The following is a 15,703-nucleotide window of genomic DNA, read 5'->3' as shown; positions in this document are numbered from 1 at the left end:
CCTGGGCCTTGACATCGCTGCCCACCCGCTTCGGTCCCGTCTCAGCCCAGCAGCCGTCGACATGGAGTGGCGCCGGAGATGGTACTCCGCCGCCGTGTCTTCCTTTGGGCGGTGATCCACTGTGGCCCGCCCTTCTCTTTCTCTCGTCAGTGGCTCCTGCCGCCGCCGTTCCTGGGGCCTTTCCGGCCCTTTGTGCCCCCGCGCGGCAGTGGCCCCGAGAAATGGTTGGGGTGTAGAGGAATAGTCAGCGGAGGTGAGTGACGGGTGGCTCGGGGAGGTGGGCCTATCGAAAGGGCCTTTGGGCTGGGCGGGGCGGGGCGCGGCGAGGCACAGTTAAGCAATTCAGAGCAAGGTAGGCCCCGTCCCTCTCGGTGGTGGCCGGACCGATTGCCCCATCCTCGCAAGTGGCCCGGTCGCCTCCCGAGGTGCCTTTGTATTTCTGTCCTCCTTCCGGTGCTGCGGGGGCTCGACTCGCTGCTTCTGGTTCCAAGTTGGATTTGTCTCCTTTTTTCCCCCCGCCTCCTCCCACGCCCTAAATTTCCATCACTTAGCTTTCGAAACTCTGGAGCTTCTTTTCCTCGGATCCCTCCTTACACGCCGAGCGCTGTATTTTTCTGAGACGTTCTTTGAAGGTTTGAGCGTATCGAGATGTAGAGGCTCGTGTTACAAAACGGACAGACACGGGATATATATGAGTCATGTCTGTGTAAGAAATGCATACACACGCCAGACAAGTTTAGGTGTTTCTCTGCTTTTCACATATTGAGATAGGATGGCTTCCTTTTCCTTTTCAGAAGTGTCAGCAAAATCGACTGAGATAAACATACAGATAAGCTTTTGACGATAGGGCCGAGTCATCTTCCTTATCTGTCTTGCACTAGTTGGGTTTAATCTGAATCCGATGCTTGACGTCATTGCTTTGTCCTTCTCCTATATATGTTTTAAAAACTGAACATCTGAAGTCTCATTCAGATTTATTATACTTATAAAAATATGTCCTGCTTTTCATCATAAAAGCTCCATCACAGTATGCAGTATTTTAACACACCAGTGTCAGAAGCAAAACTAAAGAAATCTGCACTGATATTTAGGGATGTTATTACTCAAAATGCATGGTGGAAAAGAAATGACTTCCCCTGGAGCTAAACTAAACAGTGGTGTCACCAGCCTCATTTCCAGAGGAAGGGATGTTCTACAAACTCAGTGCCAGTACTGAATAAGATTTACTGCAAGTTTGGGAGGTCCAGGTCATATATGCTGAGCTCTTCCAAATGATTGATATTTCTAGCTTTGGCATGATCCCTGCTTGCATCATTCTTATGATGAGATCATGGAGAAATTATCCCAGAAACCTTTGTATCCAGATTGGTTTTTTGCCTCTATCCCAGAAAGTTTGCCTTTTCCTCAGTAATCTGCTACATTTCCTCAATCTTAACAACATCAATACATTTTAGGTTTTTTCTCTTTTCTGTTGGGGAAGGCTTTTTATGAAGTTTTAATTTATCACCATACCACTAATTAATTACATTTGATTTATTCTCTGATATTCTACTTTGATGAATACTTAAAGTAACTAACAAATTTTTAAAAACAAAATGGAAAAGGGACTCTAAAGTTAAAAAATATAAATAAACTTCAATACTATTAACAGTTAAAGCTTGGTAAATGAGATGCTTCTTTACCGATTTTCCAAATAAAACTTTTTAGAGGGATGTATTTTTGCTATTCCCTTGCCAGTCTAAAGTGTAAGGTCACTTCCCATTAGTCCTTGCCATATCATTTTAGCTCTGCTTGGAGTTCATGTGCTCAGCAGATCACAGCTTCCAGCTAGCAAGCTTCCAAAGGAGTTGTGTTTATGGAACTTGTGAAGGATGTAACCACTTCCAGACTTGCATTTCTCACATGGAATGGGGATGGGCTCTATAGACAAGCAACAAAAACAACTATTGACTGCTCTGCAAATACATTCACTGTCTACTGCAATTGCGTGGAACATTGTATTGTACAAGGATTGCAATGACAAAATGCAAACATCCAAAAAGTAACCCAGGTATATATAATTTCACATCTTTAAGGCAGAATAATATAGGAATAGTTCAAAGTTTTTGCTCAAAGCCATTTAGGCCAGGGTTCTTTACATGAAACAAGCATGTTGAATTGGGCTTGGTGCCAAATAATTAACCAATGCTCTTTAAGGATGAATTTTATATGGCTTCATGTTGCCAAACCAGTTTCTACCCTCACAGCTGCATTTTGCACAAGCTGTTCTCGCCAAATCAGTTTCAAGGCAGCTCCATGTGAAAGTATTTTATAGTAATTCAACTGAGCGGTTAGAGGCATGGATCACTGCAGATGGACTATTTCCGCCTAAGAGTATCAATAACTGAAGTAACAGTTGGAATTGAAAATAGGTGTTCTGTACTACAACTCTGTACTTCTGACAGGTAAATTAAGTACTATGCATTATAATTATGTATCTACTTTAGAGAAAATTCATCTAGGCTGGACCATTCCCTTGATTTATGGACTTGGGCACTATGAGTCTGCAGCTCCTCCATCTTGTTTATTGGTGGTGATCCAGTCCACTATTGCTCAAGCATCTTCATATTACAGTATAGGCAATTCATAACTATAGAACTGAGATCAGTATGAAATGTTCTGTTTACTATACTAAATTCAGGAGTCAGAACCTTGATCCTGTGATTTGAAACAAATCTAGGCATATGAAGAACCGAAGTTGTTTAATTAAAAACTGAATTTAAAAGAACATAGTCTACATACATCTTTTGATTCATTACTGTGCTTGGACTTGGGCTCAGTTAATCTGAGCTGCATAACTTGCTTGGGTCTCCTTTTTCAGTATAACACAGAATAGAAATTGACTTAGAAGTAAATTCATTAGCTAGATTCTACAAAATTTTATTTTTATTTATTTATTACTCATATTTAGCCACCGCCCATCTCCCCCAGAAGATTATGCGTTAATCATAGATTATATTATAATATAAATAGATAATGCTATTAATATAGCACTAATGATCTGAATTATTGGTATGACTTTTATGAATTTTGGTGGTAGGCAATATTGTACCTTCAAGATGTTTTGAATTACAACTCTCATAAGATTCAGTTAGCATGAACAGTATTTTCAACTAGAATTCTTGTAATCCCAGAACATCTGGAGGGTATCACCTAATTCGGTTTTGCCATTTCATTGATTGTGAAGTGTGATGATAAATTTCTAAGCTTTAGAACAAGATTACCTTCAACCCTTATGTGCCGATACTTGAAATTCATTGCTGATTGTGTATTTGTTAGCTTTGATCCCAATTCTTTGGACCAAAGGTATGTTCCCTCCTACACTCTACTTGTGATAGAAATGCATGCAATCACTAACTCCCAACCTATGTACTGGCAGGATGGAGAGGTTTTTAAGGGGTGAAATCAATGTTTTATGCCTTCAGAGACTTACAGCACCCACAGCAACCCTTAAAACCCTAACCCCCTTTCCAAATCAGGGCAGAAAAAGAAAAGGGTAGTCCAAAGATTGAAAAAGGTTGCCTACATATGCTTTATCCTGTCTTTAAAAGAAAGACAATACTGAATATACCATGATGACATAATAGACCAGACTGCCAGGATGAAAATCCAAACTAGTAATTCTATGTAAGTAATTCTTACTAGATTATAGTGCTTAGACAATAGACTAAAATTCCTTTATTTATTTATAATATTGGCCATATTAGCCAGTGATTGTTGGAGTTGTAGCCCAGGAAAACAAGCTTAGGAACGACTGTGATAGAGTAGCCATAAATTGTTCGCTAATATTCATTTCTTGAGAATCAGGAACGCTCTTTCAATAGGAACAAAGTTGATATTCACCAATATCTCTTGATGGGTAATGTGGTGTTCCTCTCAATATTAAATAAGTACAGTAATGTTCAAAATTTTTCAGCTGTTCATACTTTTCTAATCTTTTATGGGCTCTTATCCAAGTTCTTGTTTTACAAATTTTAAAATTTAGATACATTCAATATCTTTTCCTTAATGTATGCATTTATTTTGCATTCTTTTCCCAATAAGTATATTATCCAAAGTTTATTTTCCTTATATGGTGTATTTAGGGTTCACCATCACCAAATAGAGACATTATTTTAAAGTTGTCAACTGCATTAAAATATTTGGGGAAGTATGAATTTTGGATCATATAAGTGTACTGGTTCTCTGTTATAGGAATTAGGAAGTGGGTTTGCCAGAAATTTTGTCAGCATGTTATAGATGCTCTCACAAAACATCTGCTCTGAGCATGAGGCCAGTCATAAAACACCCACTTATTGGGAGTTGGCTGTTGAAGCGTCTTCTGTCCAGGATGTTTTTTTCCCCAACTTAGGTATCCTTTGTGAGTGGGTGGCGGTGTTCTTAGTAGATATGTAGACTTCTAACCAGAGTGCTAAATTGTAGTCAAGCCAAAATCTTGTTGTGACATTATTTATACACACTCTGTATAAATAATTGCTTTTAATGACTATATATTGTTATTTTTTATAACTCTGCTATTAATTTGCATATGAAACTAAATCTTGGATATATGAGTAATTCACAGGTATTTTCCATGTAATGAAAGTTATTGTTGAAGACAGTAATGGCACTCCCAATTGATAGTATTAATAACATTTTGATAAACTGTTCCAATAAATATTGAAGTAATCCCTTGTATATAAGATGCTTTTTAACAAGAAGTAGTTAGACATAAAAATGTGTGTATGGAATTGAACAAGGGTGTTTCCATGTGTATAAAAGCTATAAACCACTTTTATATCATTGTCAAGAAAATTTAAATGTCTCTTTTATGTGTGAAAACATATGTGCATGTGAACCTAGTTTTAAATATAATATACACAAGATTTTGTGTACAGTATTAAAGTAGTATTTTCCTGGGTCCAGATAAGGTTGCAGTATTGTAAATAAAAAAAGATCAGCATAGTGCTGAAGTGGAATAGTTTTATTTTCCATACTTAAGACATATCTATGTAAGTAGTGTTTCCTTTTCTCTCTTTGACGTTTTGAAGATGTTTTCCTCAAGGTCACAATGGCCTGTTTAATTTCCAGTTTTGTTTTGCCTATAACTGTAGTTGGAATTATAATTGGCTAGATGTTCTCTGCTTGTATAATTGAATCTCTCTGAGTCAGGAATGTTTTCTTTGGCACAATATGTAGACACAGTGCCTTCTGAACTACAGACTTAGAAATACAAGTGCTCTGCATTAAAAAGTACTAACCAAAAACAAAGGGCAAGCTTTCACTTTTTTTTCCTTTTCCTTGTCTTCCTGGAATCCGTAGTCCCCTCTAGTGTCCAGTGTCTGAAATCATAAAGTCTCAAATCTCTGTTACGACTTAAGGTAGACAAAACAATTTAGTTCTGATGAAAAGCTGTTTGTTTATATAATTATTTCTGAAATTTTATAGTAAAAGTTCTAATATTACATATTGTCTGGTCCCTTAATTCATTTATAACTTTCTTGGATCAAAATCTTACTTAGCTTTTTGCCGTTCATTTCCAATTCTTTAAATTCTTAAGCTTATAGTTAATTTTTCTTTTGTTCAGGAATGAAGGTAAACTCACCAGTGGCTTTTCACACTTGTCATTCTGAAGATCTCTAATAGCCTTAAGATAGTTAAATAGGCAATTTCTGAAAGTGATTAGAAAGTGAGGTTAGCTAACCCAGTGTCCTTTAAAAGCCTCTGCAGTGGTTGTGAACATGATCTCCCCGTGCTCAAACCCGCAGGAGACTGTTGTCCTGTGATCTGCTCACAAGGAGCAGCCATCCAGAACACATGCGGGTAATCTTGCGTCCTCTCTTTATCTGGAGAGGTTCCGTAGAACTGGTCTACTTGCCAGTTCTTTGGTCTTTGCCGTGGTTGTTGTCTCTGCTCTTTCAGAGACATGCTAGTTATATCTCCCCCAGAAGTCTCCTCAAGGTAAGCATAGCTATGGAAATCATACAAAAGGAAATAGTAACCCAAAGAAATTAAAGGCATGTGATTAAAAAGGAAACATAACTAATACTAGTTTACACCAACACAGTCATCGTACCTCTCATACCTCTCGTGTTTTTGCAAATAAACTTTGCTACCACGAAACATGCATTCATTCCTTTCGTTGTTGCCTTTCATTGTTTAAACTTCTCACTTAATTTCTCACCTCTCTTTTTGAGGATCTCTTCAACCCTATCTAACTACAGCTTTCCTCTCAACCCATGCACCCTTCCGCATTCATTCAGCATCCATTTATTCTTGGCCATATCTTGTTTTGTTTTACTTCACAACATTTTTAAATCCTCCGTTCCCACAGCATTCAGTTTTTATGTTTTTCCTGATACACTTAGTTCTCACTTCCATGTAACAAGTAGGACAGAAACATGATTTTATATACAGCCATTTTGTGCTTCTTTTTAACACTCATTTCTTGCAATAGACCACATATAGCCCATTATCTTTGTTATCAGCATTTGCATGTCTTAAAATATCTCCATCCATTTTTCCATCTTTAGTAAACAGTCTAACAAGATACATAGTCTTCAACAGCACTAGTTTCTCACTATTCATAATTTGCATTTGTTCATTGCACTTTCCATTTCAAACACAACTCCTTGTTCTTTGAAAGCTTGATTTTTAGATCCATACACATCATTGCATCATACTTTCTGACATTCATTGCAGTTCATTCAGATTCTCAGCCAATAGCATGGTGTCATCTGCATAGGAAAGTACACATACATTCAAATTCCCAGCCAACACACCTTGGCCAAGCATTTTTTATACATTTGTTTATTATAGATACAATAAACAATCAAAGAGACATCACACACTCTTGTCTTATAACCTGGTCCCCGCTGAACCATTTGCTAAGCAATGGATTCCCACACATGGTTTGTTTACTTCCATCATACATTGCTCTTACCACATTTGACAACCAAACTTCAGGTCCATATTTGTGCAAAACATTCACATTTATTCAGTTTATCATACAATTTTTCTAAATCGATAGATAACTTTGTTTCTCAGAGTCTTATATTTCTCAGTGATATGTTGAAGAATAAAACCTGATATGTGTACCCTGTACTTGCTTTTTTTAGCCCTCTCGGCCACATTTATTTGTTTGTTTGTTTGTTTATTTAATCAGTCCACCACCCAGTATCGTTCAATGATGACTCTGGGTGGCTTATAATAAATAAAAGAACAAAAATTCATTATACAATATAATATTATAAATAGAATTTTAAAATAACTTTGTATTTCCCTTAAAATTACTCTGCATTTTCTCTGCCTCTTTCTATCTTAAACTTTACTTGCTTTCTTTTGCTAAATTGTTTGCAACTTTCTCTATATATGCACATCATAAATATAATCATATTCTTGTGTTTTGTGCAGTAATTTTATGTGTTTCCTTCTTCATCCACAGCCTCTTTCATCATTCTTCCTTTTCATTAACTCCACTTCATTTTATTCTGTTCTAAGCAGCTTCCATACTCATTCTGTGTATCCTCTTTCCATTCTTTCTGTTGGAAAAGGTAATTTACCTTCCAACACTTATTTATATAGGACTTGTACTTTCTCTTCCTGCAGTTCTTTTTCATTCCTACTTCTTTCACTTTTTTCTTTAATTCTTAAGATCCACTCTTAAAACTACCAGACAATGGTGTGTCTTGTCCCACATACTGAACTGTCAACTCTCTTGTATCTTTCACTAATTCTCTGTCATGATCGCCGTTGCGATAGTTGATGTAGGAGCGGAGGAATTGTTCAAGGGTGGCATTGAGGATCTCAGTAGATCCGTCAGTCTGGGGATGCCAGGAGGTTGACAATGCTTGCTTGGTGCCAATTAATTTCAAAAAAGCCCGCCAAAACCGTGAGGTAAATTGTGTGCCCCTATGGGTCACCAAGCGAGAGGGGCAGCCGTGAAGGCGGTACACGTGCACCAAAAAGAGCTTCGCCAGCTGTTGCGCCGACGGGATAGAGACACAGGGGACAAAATGAGCCTGTTTGGAAAAATAGTCTTTGACTACCCAAATGACTGTTTTCTTTTGACTGGGCGGTAAATCCACGATGAAATCCATAGAGATTTCATCCCAAGGGCGTGAAGGGTTAGCCACGGGCTGCAGCAGCCCCTGGGGTTTACCGGACGGTCGCTTAGACATTGCGCAAACAGGGCAGGATGCCACATACGTTTTGATATCCTTCCTCAGCGAGGGCCACCAAAATTGGCGTCGGGTCAAATGGAGGGATTTGAGAAACCCGAAATGACCAGCCTGTTTGCTGTCATGAGACCGGCTGAGGATAGTTGATCGTTGCGAGTCAGGGACGTATAAACGTCTCTCCACCCAGGCGAGGTCTTGTTCCATGGAAACCTTGTCAGGGTTAGCAAGGAGCCAGGGATCAGACTTTAATGCGAGGGCAAAATCTGCACGCAACCCACCCGGCATCTGTGGTTGCCTGCGGCCCGGAGCGGGCTGCGCCCTGTGTTCCACTGCAGCTTACTCAAGCCGGCCAGTGACCCCTCCCGGTGGCATCCACGCACTCCCCCCCCTCCACCCATCATGATCGACGGACAGCAGCACTTCGAAGTCAAGGAGGTTCTCGACTCCCACAAGCTTCGTGGCTCTCTCCAATACTTAGTGCGCTGGAAACACTTTCCCCATCCCGAGTGGGTCGCTGCCCGCGACATTCAGGCCCCCGAGCTAGTCCGCAACTTCTACATTGCATATCCCTCCAAGCCCTTGGCTTGATTTTCTTCAGGGGGGCGGTATGTCATGATCGCCGTTGCGATGTTTGCGACATCGTAACGGCTCGCACGACAAAGCACGGATGCGTGTCAATGGCTGGAGAGGTGCGGGTGATAAACCGGACAAAGAAGGTAATGGGGTTGGGAAATCTACTGAACAAACAAGGTCCCATTGCCCGGTAATCGGCCATTGATGCCCGTGATAAAGAAAGGATCAGGGTGAGGTTCAGAAAGGTGCGTCCGGGCTTTCGAGGAATATTGAGGTCTAATCGCCCGGTAATGGACCATTACCTCGCAGGAAGATAAACAGGGTGATGCCCGGGGCGAATGGGGCTGGACGACCTCTCACCTATCAAGTCTTGATGGCCTGTCACTCCATGGAACTCGTGGGGCACACCCGGGGAGTGTGGGGGTGGAGCGCTGTTTGGCGCAAGACTATTTAATTCAACTTTTGGCGCGCTTCCCTCACTCTCAGCTTTTTATTGGTGTGCATTCTATTCTAAATAAAAGCCAGAGCTTAAACTTGATTTAGAGTCTGAGTCTTTTATTTGGTCTTAGGCATTCCTTACATTCTCTAACTCTTTCATCATAAGCATTCAAAGAAATCATGATGTTATCTTTGCATTCATTCCTTTTGCCATATGTATGGATGAATAGACATACTTAAACTGTATATTCAAAACAGACTTTTTCTAAGCAGATACTCACCAAGCAGTCTCATTTCCATTCATTCATTGGGTCTCCAAATGGTCCAATAACTTTTCCTCTACTTTCTCATGTTATTTCTAACCATTCATTTCTTTTATCAGAATAATTTCCCCTGTATCTCATTTATTCAGAATATTGCATAGTTTTTCCTACAACTCATCTCTGGTTCTTCCATTATCACCATTCACTGGAATAAAACATGTGATTATCACTAATCTATGGATTCCTACACACAAAAGACTACATATTGGTGATTCAAAGTTTTAGTCCTTTCATTCATACTTATGTTTACACCTTTACTTTCCTGTATATTATCATCAGTTCTCCATAAGACCAGATGACCTTCATTCAGATCTGTTACTTCCTTCCCCTGCTCTTAGCTTCACAGACACACAGCACCCTTTTTTTCCTTCTTTCATATGATTCAATAATTCATGCTCTTTACTATTAACTTCTCCTTCATTTTAAGTTGTAGTCTTCCAGTCAGTTTTGGCACATTTTGGCTGGTATGCTACAAGCAAATCCAAAATCCAGTTTTATCCCAAGCATGCTCATACTACTGTATGCAAAATAGGAATTCTAATCTAGAGACTGCCTTACAAGCCAATATGCTATTCCTCACATAGGTTGTGAATGGAAGAGATTGGACAAAAAACATCTAAATTGCAGATCTTAAACCATACAAAATATAAACTAATGAGAGGAACTGGTAAGTAGACAGGAGACAGGATTAGCCATCTTGCTCCCAGCCACCGCGGAGACTTTTAAAGGACACTATGTTTGCAAACCTCACTTTCTAACAACTTTCAAAAATTGCTCATTAACTACTTCCAAACTATTAGAGACCTTCAGAATGACAAGTTTGAAAATGCCGGGTGAGTCTGCATTTAAAGCTGAACAAAAGAAAACTAATTATAAGCTTAAGAGTTAAAGAAATTATTTAGCAAAAAGCTAAATAATATTTAGCAAAAAACCTTGAAGTACCTCTTCGATGCAAAGACTGAATGAGATCACAGCCATCTGGACTTTATTTTTATTTATATTTATTAGCGATGTGTAATTCTTTTATAGTGTATTTTATATATTTATTGTTTTTTTGTGGTTATTTTGTTGTAAACCACCCAGAGTCCCTCTGGTGGGAGGAGATGGGTGGTGACAAATTTGATAAATAAATAAATGAATAAGATTTTGATCTTAGAAAGTTATAAATGGACTAAGGGTCATGATAAAATTGGAATATTGAAATTTTTACAATAAGATTTCGGAATTAATTATAAAGTACAAACAGCTTCTTGTGGGAAATAAATCCTCTTTTTGTTTTTACAAGACATAACATAATTTCATGATTTCAAAAGCTGGACACTAGGGGGGACTAAAGATTTTAGATAGAGGAAAGATATACAGGCCTACAAGATAGTCATGACAATAAAAATACTGGAGACTTTGAAGAATGGAATGAGAAAATAGTAGCCACAATATCAACAGTGTCAGTAATGGTGTCTGCTTCTGTGGATAGACTATGTTCAAAAGATATTATTGAAGAAATGTCAGATGAACAAATTTTATCTGACAAAATAGAGATGGTATCAAAAGTGCATTTAGAATTGACGGGCCAAGAGAATGATTTAGAAAAGGATGTTTCACTGGATCTACAAAAGAAACTGGTTGAGGTTTTAAAATTTAAAAAGGAAATACAAATGACAAACCAAGACTATGACCTGGATAATTTTTTCCTACTGGATTTACAAAAGAGGCTTGTTAAAGCCTGGAAGAACTCTGTGATGGGACAAAGAAGAAATGATGAGAAGTCAAATCCTATGACAATATTTGAATGAACTAAAGATTAGGTCTACTACTGTAGAAGTAAAAGGAAGGAATATGAAGTTTATTTGATCAAGGTTAAAATAAGATATATTGTTACTTCTGGCTACCCGTTTAGGACTTTCTGCAGATACCAGAATTGAAAAGATGATGCTTTATGGATTTGTTTATAGATAAGAGATGGGATATAGGATGAAGAGATAAATGTTTGTAACTTTAGAGAAGGTGAAGAGATAGTAAATTTGTTTATACTTGTGATTGGAAGTCACTTCTTTATATATTTCTTTTTTCTTTTTTTATTCTTAACTTTCTTTTCTCTTTTTCTTTTCTCTTTCTTTTTCCTTGCACTTTTTACTCCTCTCTATTATTTTTTCTTTAAGTTTAGTTTGTATTGGATTTTACTATTATAATCAAAATTCTTGGTAAAAATTGTGTGTGTGTGTACTTTTGTACAAATATAAAATTAACTGGATTTTCAAATGCAGATTTAATTATGATTGAAGGCTTATAGATTTAGCTGGTGGTAGTAGTTGATATAACTTTTATTATGTGGACATCATTTTCTCTTATTTGATGAATCTGAAATTTGAAGGGATTAAGATAAACTAACTTACCAGTACATAGAAGAAGTTGTAGGACAAGAAATGTTGCCTCAGTTCATAAAGAGAAAAAAAATGTTCCCTTAACACTGTCAGCACATACTGTAGGGAGGGAACTGTACTATTTACTATACCATATATAGCATTACAAAACTCTTTCCCTATTCTGCATTGTAGTATGTTCTGTAACTGGAAACATTTGATTTGTGTTGCCCGTATATTTTGGTACATGTCACCTGCTAAGGTTGTTGAAATAGCTGCTTCAGCATCTGAACTGTTTATTGAAAAGTGTATGCTTCTGTGACACGTCATTGTCTTCTGCTACTGGTACTCAAGCACATGGGTGTTATTTGCCTTTTGAGCCAGCATTCGATGAGTGAAAAGAGCAAGAAAAAGGGTGGCGAGTTAAAAGGGGAATTGATGAATAATGGGAAATGATAAAAAATAACAAAAGGGAAAAGAGATGGGGGGAGCAAGGTTGTATAATGGAGCTATACAGTGGAGAAGAGGGTGTTCAGAGTATATGTTTGGAAACAGGAAGCGGTAAGTAGTTCACATAGTTCTTCCTGAATAGCAGTGCCTTGAGCAATGGTTTGTCTCCATTAGCATTCCTGCATAACGGGAGGAAGGGGCAAGCTAGCATGAGGAATACGGAGCAAGGACTCGGGGGACTGTAGCAGTGAAACTGGTATGAAGAAGATTGCTTCATCCTTGCTTGCCCATAATTTGCAATTTATAAGCTGAGAGGGAGTGAGGAGATCACCACAAAGAAGGCAGCTGGATCTTGGCCAATAACAATATTGGTCACTTCAGAATAAGTTATTTTTGCTTATCGACCATGAGTTAATGGACGTATATACTCAGAACAAGCTTGCATGGAATTGTAAGACTCCCTTCCCATGGATGAAGGTTCATATGGGTTTTTATGTACTCACTACCTGCTAGGAACTGCAAAAACAGAGAACTTGCCAAAAGGCTAGTAGGCCTGCTGATTTTGGGGGACTGGACAAACTGGTACTTGCTGCACCACACCCCATGTATATTTTCAATATGGTTCTTTGATGCTATTTATTTTGGCAGTATGCCAGAATTTGCATAGAACTCAGAAAATCATAACCAAGCAGCTGATGGTCTGGACTGAATAAGAGAAATAATATAAAAGAGGGGAAGAAAGTTTGAGAGTTGGTTTATATAGTGCTATCAGTGACATGGGAATTTACAGATCACATAAAACAAATTCTTTCTGTGAATGTCTAGGCTACATTGTAGAAGGGAAGGGAAGGGAAGGACAATAACAGGAGATGATTCCTCAGCAAATGTAGCTGTATGAATTTTAGTTAATTTTACTTGGGAATATGTAAAGGTTAAAGTTTAAAGAAACAATGAGCAAAGGTGTTGGGAATATCAGATGCCAACAGAGGAGTGTAAGTGGTCATTAACCAAAGAGATAACACAATGCAGTTGTGGCTATTGTTTAAGGTTTTAGCTCATGACCATGTGACATAATGTGTTATTTTGGGACAGAGTTCAGAAAGTCTGGACAGAATTTGGATTATTTAAAAAATAATATTTTTTTAACTTACAACGTTCTGTAAGAAGGAAACAAGAATACAACATCTAAGAACAGTGAGATGTTGACTCATGTATATCCTTATTCAAAAAGGATTTACATTGGGGCCATGTTAGCTAAGACAAATGGGAACTTATCTGTAACTCAATCTCTTATTTATTACATAGTTCCTTTTATTGTAGAAATCTAGTCTATCACACCTGAGATCTCTCCATGGCTTCACTTGCATTGACTTGACATGATTATAGAATGCTGAATATACCATTAGGGAGGAGATACCATCTGTCACTTTTGTATTTTTTATCCAAGCCCGAAGCGTAACTTTGGTGAACATATTATTTATATTACCTACTTAAAAATCCTGTGGAAGAAAAAACATTTGGCTTAGGGATATATCTGCCTACAGTTTTTTAACTGTATCCACTGTCTTGTTGGATTTTCCTGTGCTGCCTGATAATATAATTTTAAAAACAGAAGTCCCCACTGTTTCTGAAGTCCATATATGATCTTTCTGTTAACTCTTAATTTTTTTTGGTATTGACAAAGTCATATTTTCTTTGTCATAGTGTTAATATTTATGCAGTATTTCTACTGGTAGAGTTTGAAATTTTTAAAAGTTTTGAAAAAGCCATCATTTTAAGTGCCATAATAGACCCAATATAGTTCTACATTTCTTATTTCAGATTTTAATTTTTAAAATTTCTTCTACATTGGAGTAAAATTATTAAATGGTTAATATTTTTGATATATTAATACCTGCACATTTGAAGGGTAAAACATTAGATTTCTCTGTGTATTTTAAGAGAGTATGAACAAACAATTGTGACTTTTGAAAAATTTACTGTTAATCCTAATACTTCTGCAAATTTTTCTGATTCTATCCTAATGTATGTAGTTGAATTATTAAAATTTACAGAAGTTGCTGTCATATTGTCTGCAAATAAAATTAATAAATAATTTCAGCTCTTTTTATCCTTTTAACTTCCTTGTTGCCATGCGATGCAACAAAACTAAATGCCTATTATACATATAGAGGTGTACAATTCTTTAAAAAATTCTACAGGCTTTTACTAATATTTTTAGTATGTGATGATGTGATCTTTAGTATTGCCTTTATATATCTCCTTTTTCATATTATTATCTAATAATCACAAATTCTTATTGTTAAATTTGTATATTTTGCTTAAAAAATAAAATTTGGGTTAATACTTTGTCAGGTTCTAAAATGTTGAGCTCTTTTCCTTTATTGCTTGCTTATCATTCCTACAAATTAAACTCATCAAAAATGAAACCCTGTCTATCCTACCAATAAACATATTTGTGATTAAATTCATGAAGTTAAGAATGACTTTCTCACTATTTTTTGCCCCCCGTCATTCTTTCCCCAGCCTTCTCTCAGTTCCCTTTCCCATTAAATCTGCCCCCAGCCCATGTAGACCACATCTGAACAGAAGTTCACAGAGGATTAATTAAATCCTCTAATCCAGTGTTTCTCAACCGTGGCAACTTTTAAGATATGCGGACTTCAATTCCCAGATTTCCCCAGCCAGCAGGCTGGCTGGGGAATTCTGGACGTTGAAGTCCACACATCTGAAAGTTGCCAAGGTTGAGAAACACTGCTCCAATCAGTGTAGTTTAAGGGATGCTATGTTCAGCTCTGTTTATCTCTTCCCAGCTCATCTCATTATTATATTTACTTCTATATAATACTTTACCAATCTCTGTATTTTGTTTTACTTCTCAATTAATATGAAATAATGTTAAACATTTCTGTTTTATGAATGTTATAACCAGCAACCATCTTACAAGTCTCACTTCCCAAAAATCCCTTTAGTGTATCTTCTTTTTATAAAGTTGTATCAGTTATTTAGACATCAAAGGTTGGTCTTCATGAAATATTGTTTTGGTTTGTTAAGACTTCATTCATCTCTTTAAGCATAAAAGTATTCTCTCTTCCTTGTAGTTGAAATAAAATTAGCTTGAAAGGGAACCCCCATTTATATCATATTCTTCTTTTTAATAACTCTACTGTCAGGTGTTTGAAGGCTTTTCTTCTTTATAACAGGATAGGAATAATACCTTGAAAAAACCTACACTTTCCAACCCAATTTATCTCTCTTAGTCCATGAGCTTTTTGTAGAATGGTTCTGTTACCCGGGCAGTTTCAGATCTTACTAGCATAATTCTTGGGTTTTGCATTAGATTGAATTTAGGAGGAAAGAC

General features: G+C 37.3%; 1 protein-coding gene across 1 annotated transcript in view; it reads left to right on the top strand.

The window, feature by feature from the left end:
• Positions 1–115: 115 nt before the first annotated feature.
• AFF4 (ALF transcription elongation factor 4) overlaps positions 116–15,703 on the top strand; it is a 50,423-nt gene continuing 34,835 nt past the window's right edge. The window contains exon 1 of the mRNA XM_063292340.1: positions 116–253. The gene's annotated coding sequence lies outside the window, so the exon portion shown is untranslated. The remainder of the gene's footprint in view (positions 254–15,703) is intronic.

The sequence above is a fragment of the Candoia aspera genome, chromosome 2 (genome assembly GCF_035149785.1).
Source record: "Candoia aspera isolate rCanAsp1 chromosome 2, rCanAsp1.hap2, whole genome shotgun sequence".
NCBI lineage: Eukaryota > Metazoa > Chordata > Lepidosauria > Squamata > Boidae > Candoia > Candoia aspera.
Note: the sequence above shows the minus strand (reverse complement) of the source record. Positions and strands in the feature narration are given on the sequence as shown.